Raw genomic sequence first — 10,549 nt, 5'->3', positions numbered from 1 at the left:
TTCTTATAATATATCAAGTACTCAACTGGACCGTATTTCCTTTTATAATATGTCAACAACGCATAATTTAAATGTCCACTATAGTTGCAAATATCTTGAATTTTTTGTCTTCCTTTAAGAAATTGCAGCCTCCATCTTTTTATCGCTACATACATATTAAGAAATTATTATCAGATACGAGTAGTGTTTTGTAGAAGCTACTCAGAAATTGTATCAACTTATGTACGCCTTCCTTGGGGATGCACCTACACAAAAAAGTAGTTATTTGTGATAGCGATAATAATTACTCGAATATTTAACTAATGTAATAATGAATTTTTTCATCTGTGAATTTGACAAAAAAAATATTGGTTGAATTGTATGTAACGACCTGGCCGGTCGTTTTGAGTGTTATAGCCTCGTTCCCCCCTTTACTGCTTATTCTTTGCTCAATTGCTGTTATGTGACTTGACGGGGTAGTTGGTTTGGTTCCGAGAATGCTTTGGAATTAGTTGGGACACTTAGTCCCAAGGTTGGAAGTTTAAGTCCAAAGAGTTGATCGGATGTCAACTTATGTGTAAATGACTCTGGAATGGAGTTTTAATGGTTCTGATAGCTCCATATGGTGATTTTGGACTTAGAAGTGTGTCCGGATAGTGATTTGGAGGTCCGTAGTCGATTTTGGCTTGAATTGGCAAAAGTTGAAAAAAATGAAAGTTTGGAGAGTTGAGGAGTTTGACTGAGAGTTGACTTTGTGGTTTCCGGGCTCGGATTTTGATTCCGGAAGTTGGAGTAGGTCCTTTGTGTCATTTATGACTTGTGTGCAAAATTTGAGGTCAATCGGACTTGATTTGATGGGTTTCGGCATCGAATGTAAAAGTTAGAAATCCATAAGTTCACTAGGCTTGAATCGATGCGCAATTCGTGGTTTTAGCGTTGTTTGATGTGATTTGACGCTTCGAACTTTGAGATGACTTTATGGCTTCCGAGCTCGAATTTTGGTTCCGAAAATTGGAGTAGGTCCGTCGTGTCATTTATGACTCGTGTGCAAAATTTGAGGTCAATCGGACTTGATTTGATAGGTTTCGGCATCGAATGTAGAAGTTAGAAATTCATAAGTTCATTAGGCTTGAATCAATGCGCAATTCGTGTTTTTAGCGTTGCTTGATGTGATTTGACGCTTCAAGAGAGTTCTAGGACTTGTGGGTATGTTCGAGGGCTGTTAAATTTTTCCTCTTCACGTTCGCATAGTGATGGACGCGATCGCGTTGGTTGAGAAGCTTGTGCTTCGTGAATGCGTACAGTGAATCGCGTTTGCTTACAAGGAAGTGAGGCAGCCGGTTCACGCAAGGTTGTTCTTCGCGATCGTGTGAATATGGCCGCGATCGCGGAGGTCTGTGGAACTGTGTTTCGCGTTCGTGTAGTGTAATTTGGGCAGCCTATGAATTTGTGCTTCGCGATCGCAAAGTGTTTTCCGCGATCGCGAAGAAGGGCATCTGGGCAGACTTAAATATTTCAAAAATGAGGGTTAGAGTAAAATTTAACAATTTGATTTTGGGAGCTCGGATTGAGACGATTCTTGGAGAAATTTTCAAAGGAGTGATTGGGGTAAGTGATTCTAACTCGGTTTTGTTTTAAATTACATGAATATATCATTGTTTTCATCATTTAATTAGTAATTTGGGTTGAAACATTTGGGGAAAATGGAGAAACGTCTTGGGTCGAATTTTGGGGATTTGAGCGGCATTTTGGTGTTGGATTTGAGCAATTTTAGTATGGTTGGACTCATGGTTGAATATGTGTTCGGATTTTATAACTTTTGTTGGATTTCGAGACGTGGGCCCGAGATTGACTTTTTGGTTTGACTTTTTGACTCTTGATTTAAGAACTTAGCATTTTCATATGGAATTGATTCCAATAGCTTGAGTTGATTGTATCGAATTGTTTTTGGCTAGATTCGAGGCGTTCGTAGGCCGATTCGCGAGGCAAGGGCTTATTGGAGTAGAGATTTGCACGGTTTGAGGTAAGTAACATTCTAAACTTGGTTTTGAAGGCATGAATCCTGAATTTCGTGTTATGTGATTAGTGTTGAGGTGACGCACATGCTAGGTGACAGGCGTGTGGGCGTGCACCGTAGTAATTATGACTTAGTCGATTTCGTGGGACTGTGTAGTCACCTTATCTGAATATTATTACTATACTCTGTGTTGGAGAACTTGAGCTGTCAATTTTGTTAGAAATCATGTTTAGGCTATGAGCTGGTACTATCGGGACCCACAATGGTCGTTCTTTTGTTAAGATTATTTTTCTAATTTGCAGTTACGTACTCAGTCACATTTATCATTGTATATCATATATCAGTCTCTGTATCATTTATTGTCATATCATGTATCGTTGATTTGGGCTGCTTAGCATGAGTGTGGTGAGTTGATGACTGAGTTGGGGCATGAGAGTCGTGCTATGAGTGAATTATGTGGATCGGGTTGCGTGCCTCAACAAGCCTTATGTCTATATGTGGATCGCGTTGCACGCTGCAACAAGCCTTATGACTATATGTGGATCGGATTGCACGACGCAATAAGCCTTATGGCTATATGTGGATCGGGTTGCGCGCCGTGACAGGCCTTTTGGCTATATGTGGATCGGGCTGCATGCCGCAACAGATACCGTATAGTGCTGAGTGACTGAGTGTGACGAGCGAGAATTAAGACAGTCAGATTGAGTGCTCTGAGAGTAAAAATAATTGAAGTTTCATTGTGTTGCATCACATACGGTATTCATATTGGCATGTAGATATAGACATGTCATATTCATCATATTAGTCACACTTGGTATATTTTATCCGTGTTGAGTTTAATTGTTAAACCTGGAAGCATGTCAACATTTTCTGTATTCTTAAATTCTGTACTTTTACTGTATTATTTGAGCTCGTCACTGCTTTCAGCCCAAATGTTAGACTTGTTACTTATTGAGTTGGTTGCATCACATACGGTATTCATTTTCACATTCTTGTATTCTTGTCGTGCAAATCTGTTTATTCTAGAAACTAAACTTCTGTTATCTATTCTCTCATAGATGGTGAAGAAACGTGCTGCCGGATCGGGCGGATGACCACCAGTACCACCCTCTAGGGCCACGGAACGCCGAGGTCGCGGTAGAGGCCGAGGTGCAACTCGTACAACAGCTAGAGCAACACCTGTAGACCCACCAGTTGTTCCAGCTCAAGAGCAGATCATTTTGATTCCAAGCCTTCAGGAGGCTCTGGCCTAGATATTGACTGTTTGCATTAGCCTTGCTCAGACAGCTTTAGTTCCGCAGCCACTTCTCAGGCCGGGGGAGGTGCTCAGACACCTGCTGCCTATACTCATGGACTTCAGACACCGAGGGTATTGCCAGCCCACCCGGTTGCACTTGCTCAGGCCTAGGTGGGCCTCGTTATGAGTGGTGAGGAGCAGAAGAGACGAGAGAGATTTGGGAGGCTCAAGCCTCCAACATTCAGTGGGGCATAGTCTGAGGATGCTCAGGACTTCTTGGATAGGTGCCAGCGGATTCTTAGCATGACGGGTATTCTAGAGACCAGTGGGGTATCATTTACCACTTTTCAGCTGACGAGGGAAGCCTTTAGATAGTGGGATGCATATGAGCGGAGCAGGCTAGCCGATGCTGCACTACTTTTATGGCACGAGTTCTCCGTTCTCGTTTTGGAGAAGTTTGTGCCACCGACCCGCATGGAGGAGTTGCGTAGGCAGTTTGAGCAGCTACGCCAGGAGCGCATGTCTGTGACCTAGTATGAGATGATATTTTCAGAGTTGGATCGTCATGCGATCTGGTTGGTTCCCACTGAGAAAGAGAGGATTAAGAGGTTCATTGATGGCCTTAACTATTAGTTGCGATTTGTTATGACTCGGGAGAATGCATCAGGTGCTAGGTTCGACGAGGTTGTTGATATTGCTCAGCGGCTAGAGTTGTTCCGTAGTGAGGAGAGGGAGGCCAAGAGGCCTCGTGGTTTGGGTGGTTTCAGCGGTGTTTCTTCTGGGGGTCAGTCCCACCACATCAAGGGTCGTCCTTATAGGCCCGCTAAGATGGATCGTCTAGTTCATCGTGGTGCATCAGCTAGCCATGGGTCATACAGTGCACGGCTGGGTCAGCCATCTCTGTCAGTGCTCTTCTAGCTCAGAGTTCATCTCGTGCTCCTTCAGTTCAGGGTTCATCTGCACCAGGTTCTTCTAGTGGTTATTCTGGTTCTCGGGGTCCGATTCAGTCCCCACCACCATTGACAGATAGGGGTTGCTACGAGTGTGGCGAGCTTGGGCATATCAGGAGGCAGTGTCCCTATCTCTTGGGAGGACCAGTTCAGGAGAGGGGTCAGGCTATGACTTCTGTACCAGTCACTTCACCACCCATGCAACTAGCTCGGGGTGGGGCTCAAGCAGCTAGAGGCCGCCCTAGAGGGGGAGATCGATCATGTGGCGGTCATACTCGATTCTATGCTATTCTTGCCAGGCCAGAGGCCGTTGCTTCAAACATAGTGATCACAAGTATTGTCTCAGTATGCCACTTGGATGCTTTTATATTATTTGACCCTGGTTCTATTTAATCGTATGTATCATCATATTTTGCTCATTATTTGGATATGCCCCGTGAGTCCTTAGTCTTACATGTTCATGTATCTACGCTGGTGGGTGATACTGTTGTTGTGGACCGTGTGTGTCGGTCGTGTGTGGTGACTATTGGGGGATCAGAGACTAGAGTTGATCTCTTATTGCTTAGTATGGTTGATTTTGATGGTATGGATTGGTTGTCTCCCTGGCATGCTATTATGGATTGTCACGCTAAGAATGTGACGTTGGCGATGTTAGAGTTGCCAAGGATCGAGTGGAGAGGTTCTCTAGATTTTATTCCCAGCAGGGTGATTTCATATTTGAAGGCCTAACGAATGATTGGGAAGGGGTGTTTATCATATTTGGTCTTTGTGAAGGATGGTGATGATACTCCTACTATTGATTCTGTCCCGATTGTGCGAGACTTTCCGGATGTGTTTTCTGTAGACCTGCCGGGCATTCCACCCGACAGGAATATTGATTTTCGTATTGACTTGGTATCGGGCACTCAGCCCATTTCTATTCCTCCGTATCATATGGCACCAGCTGAGTTGAAGGAATTGAAAGAGCGGCTTCAGGAACACCTTAATAAGGGGTTTATTCGGCCTAGTGTGTCACCTTGGGGTGCACCATTTTTGTTTGTGAAGAAGAATGATGGTACTATGCGGATGTGACTCGACTATAGGCAGTTGAACAAAGTTACAATCACAAGTTTCTTTTGCCGCGCATTGATGATCTATATGACCAGCTTTAGGGAGCGTGGGTGTTATAATTTGAGGTCTGGGTATCACCAGTTGAAGATTCGGAACTCAGATATTCTAAAGACTGCATTCAAGACCCGCTATGGTCACTATGAGTTCCTTGTGCTGTCTTTCGGGCTGACCAATGCTATGGTCACTATGAGTTCCTTGTGATGTCTTTCGGGCTGACCAATGCCCCATCAACATTCATGCATCTGATGAACAGTGTATTTCATCCATATGATTCGTTTGTCATAATATTCATTGATGATACCATGGTGTACTCTCGTAGCCAGGAGGAGCATGCCCAACATTTGATGATTGTACTATAAAGGTTGAGGGAGGAGAAGTTTTATGCCAAGTTCTTCAAGTATGAGTTTTGGCTTAGTTCGATGGCATTCTTGGGGCACGTGGTGTCCATCGAGGGGATTTAGGTGGATCCAAATAAGTTAGAGGAGGTCTAGAGTTGGCCCAGATCGTCTTCAGCTACTGAGATTTTGAGTTTTCTCGGCTTGGCCGGATATTATCGTCGCTTGTGGATGGTTTCTCGTCCATTGCAACGCGTTTGAACAAATTAACCCAGAAGAGTGCTCCATTCGGAGCCCAGTCGGGTTCTAGCTTGAGTGGTTTCTCGGTCTTCCTTATATGATCACATCAGAGAGTGCCTGTATGATGATCCCCATTTGCTTGTCCTTAAGGACACGGTTCAGCATGGTGATGCAAAGGAGGTTACTATTGGGGATGATGGGGGTGTTGAGGATGCAAGGTCAGATCTGTGTACCCAATGTAGATGGGCTACATGAGTTAATTCTTGAGGAGGCCCACATTTCGCTGTATTCCATTCATCCGGGCGCCGCAAAGATGTATCAGGACTTGAGACAACACCATTCGTGGAGGAGGATGAAGAAAGACATAGTGCAGTTTGTAGCTCGGTGCCTAAATTGTCAGCAGGTGAAATACGAGCATTAGAGACCAGACATATTGCTTCAGAGGCTTGAGATTCTGGAGTGGAAATGGGAGCATATCACCATGGACTTCTTATTTGGGCTCCTACGGACTTTGAGGAAGTTTGGTGTTATTTGGGTGATTGTGGATCGGTTGACCAAGTCCGCGCATTTCATTCCTGCTGGGACTACGATATCTTCGGAGCGGTTGGCTGAGATTTACATCCGCGAGATTGTTCGCCTTCACGATGTGCCAGTGTCTATCATTTCAGATCGGGGCGCGCAGTTTACATCGCAGTTTTGGAGAGCAATGTGGCAAGAGTTAGGCACATAGGTTGAGTTGAGTACAATATTCCACCCTCAGACGGACGGACAGTGCGAGCACACTATTCAGATATTGGAGGATATGCTACACGCTTGTGTCATAGATTTCAGGGGTTCTTGGGACCAGTTTCTGTCGCTTGCCATTTTTGCCTACAACAATAGCTGCCAATCGAGCATTCAGATGGCTCAACATGAGGCTTTGTATGGAAGATGGTGTCGGTTTTCGGTGGGTTGGTTTGAGCCGGGCAAGGCTAGGCTATTAGGTATTGACTTAGTTTAGGATTATTTGGACAAGGTTAAATTGATTCAGGATTGGTTTCGCACGGCGCAGTCTAGACATAAGAGTTATGCCGATCAAAAGGTTCGCGATGTTGCCTACATTGTGGGGGAGAAGGTAATACTCAAGATTTCACCCATGAAAAGTGTTATGAGGTTCGGGAAGAAGGGCAAGTTGAGCCCTTAGTACATTGGCCCGTTTGAGGTGCTTGAGAGGATTGGAGAGGTGGCTTACAGGCTTGCATTGCCGCCTAGTCTATCGAGTGTTCATCTAGTGTTTCATGTATCCATGCTTCTGAAGTATGTCGGTGATCCGTCTCATGTTTTGGATTTCTGCACGGTTCAGTTGGATGGTGATTTGACTTGTGATGTGGAGCTGGTGGCCATTTTGGACTGGCAGGTTTGAAAGTTGAGGTGAAAGAACATAACTTCAGTGAAGGTGCAGTGGAGAGGTCAAACAGTCGAGGATGCTGCTTGGGAGACTGAACGGGAGATGTGGAGCAGATATCCACGCCTATTTGAGACTCCAGGTATGATTCTAAACCCGTTCGAGGACTAACAATTGTTTAAGAGGGGGAGGATGTAACGACCCACCCGGTCGTTTTGAATGTTATTTCTCTATTCCCCCATTTACTGCTTATTCTTTACTCAATTGCTGTTATGTGACTTGCCGGGGTAGTTGGTTTGGTTTTGGAGATGTTCCGGAATGAGTTACGACACTTAGTCCTAAGGTTGGAAGCTTAAGTCGATCGGATGTTGACTTATGTGTAAAAGACTCTAGAATAAAGTTTTGATGGTTCAGATAGCTCCGTATGATGATTTTGGACTTATAAGTGTGTCGAGATAGTGATTTGGAGGTCCGTAATCGATTTTGGCTTGAATTGGCGAAAGTTTGGAAAAAAAAAAGTTTGGAGAGTTGAGGAGTTTGACCGAGAGTTGACTTTGTATTTTTCGGTCTCGAATTTTGGTTCCGGAAATTAGAGAAGGTCTGTTGTGTCATTTATGACTTGTGTGTAAAATGTGAGGTCAATCGGACTTGATTTGATAGGTTTCGGTATCAAATGTAAAAGCTAGAAATCTATAAGTTCATTTGGCTTGAGTCGATGCGTGATTCGTGGTTTACTATTGTTTGATGTGATTTGACGCTTCAAGCGAGTTCGTATGATGTTCTAAAACTTGTTGGTATGTTTTATTGAGGTCTCAGGGGTCTCGGGTGGATTTTTGATGGTTAACGGATTGAAATGGGACTTTGAAGATTGCTGAAGCGTGCTGGTGTGGTGTGTTATGGTTTTCTTCTATGCGATCGCGTGGAGAGGTCCGCGATCGCGAAGGGTCTTTGAGGGATGTTAAATTTTTCCTCTTCGCGATCACAAAGTGATGGGAGTGATCACGTAGGTTGAGAAGCTTGTGCTTCGCGAACGCGTACAGTTAATCGCGTTCGCGTAGAAGGAAGTGAGGCAGCTGGTTCACGCGAGGTTGTTCTTTGCGATCACGTGAATATGGCCGCGATCGCGGAGGTCTATGGAACTGCGTATCACGTTCGCGCGTGGGATGCCGCGTTCACGTAGTGTAATTTGGGCAGCCTGTGAATTTGTGCTTCGCGATGGCGAAGATATTTTCACGATCGCGAAGAAGGGCATCTCGACAGACTTAAATATTTCAAAAACAAGGGTTAGAGTAAAATTTCACAATTTGATTTTGGGACCGCTAGGGTTAGAGTAAAATTTCACAATTTGATTTTGGGACCGCGGATTGAGGCGATTCTTGGAGAGATTTTCAAGAGAGTGATTGGGGTAAGTGATTCTAACTCGGTTTTGGTTAAATTACATGAATATATCATTGTTTTCATCATTTAATTAGTGTTTTGGTTTGAAATATTTGGAAAAATGGAGAAACTTCTTAAGCCGAAGTTTTGGGATTTGAGCGGCATTTTGGTGTTGGATTTGAGTAATTTTGGTATGGTTGGACTCATAGTTGAATGGGTGTTCGGATTTTTCAACTTTTGTCGGATTTCGAGATGTGGGCCCAGGGTTGACTTTTTGACTTTGATTTAAGAACTTAGCATTTTTCATATGGAATTGATTTCAATAGCTTGAGTTGATTGTATCGATTTGTTTGTGGCTAGATTCGAGGTGTTTAGAGGCCGATTCGCAAAGCAAGGGCTTATTGGAGTAGGGATTTGCATGGTTTGGGGTAAGTAACACTTCTAAACTTGGTTCTGAGGGCATGAATCCCTGAATTTCGTGTTATGTGATCAGTGTTGAGGTGACACACATACTGGGTGACGGGCGTGTGGGCATGCAACGTAGTAATTATGACTTAGTCAATTTTATGGAATGTGTAGTCACCATGTCTGAATACTATTACCGTACTCTATGTGTTAGAGCACATGAGCTGTGAATTTTGTTAGAAATCATGTTAAGGATATGAGCTGGTACTATTGGGACCCATAATGGTCGTTCTTTTGTTGTTGAGATTATTTGCCTAATTTGCAGTTATGTACTCAGTCACATTCATCATTGCATATCATATCTCAGTCTCTGTATCATTTATTGTCATATCATGTATTATTAATTTGGGCTGCTTAGCATGAGTGTGGTGAGCCCGGGAGACTGGAAAGATTTATGACTGAGTTGGGGCTTGAGAGCCGTGTATTGAGTGAGTTATGTGGATCGGGTTGCGCGCCGCAACAAGCCTTATGGCTATATGTGGATCGGGTTGCACGCTCCAACAAGCCTTATGGCTATATGTGGATCGGGTTGCACGCTCCAACAAGCCTTATGGCTATATGTGGATCGGGTTGCACGTCGCAACAAGCTTTATGGCTAAATATGGACCGAGTTGCGCGCCGCAACAGGCCTTATGACTATATGTGGATCGGGATGCACGCTGCAACAGGTACTATACAGTGCTGAGTGACTGAGTTTGACGAGCGAGAATTGAAACTATCAGATTGAGTGCTCTAAGAGTGTGAGTACTTGAAGTTTCATTGTGTTGCATCACATACGGTATTTATATTGACATGTAGATATAGAGATATCATATTCCTCATATCACTCACACTTGGCATATTTTATCCATGTTGAACTTAATTGTTAAACGTGGAAGCATGTTTACATTTTCTGTATTGTTAAATTCTGTACTTTTACTGTATTGTTTGAGCTCGTCACTGCTTTCAGCCCAAAGGTTAGACTTGTTACTTATTGATTTGGCTGTACTCACGCTACACCCAACACTTAATGTGCAGATCCAGGTATTTCCGGGCACGTTGGTTGCTGATCTTGGAGTTTTACCCATTCAGAGATCATCGAGGTAGTTGCTTTGGCGTCCGTAGACCTTGATTCTCCTCCCCTATCTCTTAGTTTTTACTTGTATTGTTCTACCTTCTTAGACAATGTTTTAGACTATGTTATCGTATAGATGCTCATGTACTCAGTGACACCCGGATTTTGGGAAAAATTGTATTCGAGTCGTAGTTGATTATATCGGCTATTTATGAGAGTTATTACTGTTAAACTTGCTTCATCTTATTTTCAATACAAAATACCTAGTTTTATTGTGAATGCCGGCTTGCCTAGTTCTGTGATAGGCGCCATCACAGCATGTCAAGTTTTGGGTCATGACATTGTATTATAATTATATTACGATATATTGCACAATTATATGTCAAGAGTTGTTAATTGGA

The sequence above is a fragment of the Nicotiana tomentosiformis genome, chromosome 7 (genome assembly GCF_000390325.3).
Source record: "Nicotiana tomentosiformis chromosome 7, ASM39032v3, whole genome shotgun sequence".
Classification (NCBI taxonomy): Eukaryota; Viridiplantae; Streptophyta; class Magnoliopsida; order Solanales; family Solanaceae; genus Nicotiana; species Nicotiana tomentosiformis.
This window is presented reverse-complemented; position numbering follows the sequence as displayed.